The following is a 612-nucleotide window of genomic DNA, read 5'->3' as shown; positions in this document are numbered from 1 at the left end:
CGGAGCGGCAATGAAATTAATGGCGTTTGGGCTGATGACGAAGATGATGTTTACCTCGTCAAAGGTGCGACAATCCCTCACACCCAAGAAGAAATCTTAAAAGTGAGGCAACATGCCTTAGAGTCAAACCATCTAACTAGATCAGGGCGCCCGTACCGTGTGGAGAAAGCTAAGGATATCCCGAGCAAGACACCTTCCAAAGAGCCGATAGTGGTCGAAGTTCTTGGTGAAGGGTCGACCTCCGAGGCTTCCCTCATCAAGCAACTCCAAAAGATTAAGGCCGACATGTCTATCTGGCAACTTATCTTGAGCTCTTTCGAACATCGTCAAGCTTTGTTGCAAGCTTTGATGAACATGACCGTGTCGTCAAATACTACTCCTGCCGACATGGTCGCTCACATCGCCCAGAATCGGCCACAGATTACCAACGCCGTGACGTTTTCCGACGAAGATCTACCACCGTTCGGGCCCCGACATAACCTGGCCCTCTATGTTGCTACCGTATGTCTCAACAAGCATATCCCTATGACTTTGGTTGACGACGGATCGGCTGTCAACGTACTCCCTTTGAAGACGGCGCATATTCTGGGCCTGGAGAAGGATGACTTCATT

The sequence above is a fragment of the Silene latifolia genome, chromosome 6, assembly GCF_048544455.1.
Source record: "Silene latifolia isolate original U9 population chromosome 6, ASM4854445v1, whole genome shotgun sequence".
Taxonomy (NCBI): Eukaryota; Viridiplantae; Streptophyta; class Magnoliopsida; order Caryophyllales; family Caryophyllaceae; genus Silene; species Silene latifolia.
This window is presented reverse-complemented; position numbering follows the sequence as displayed.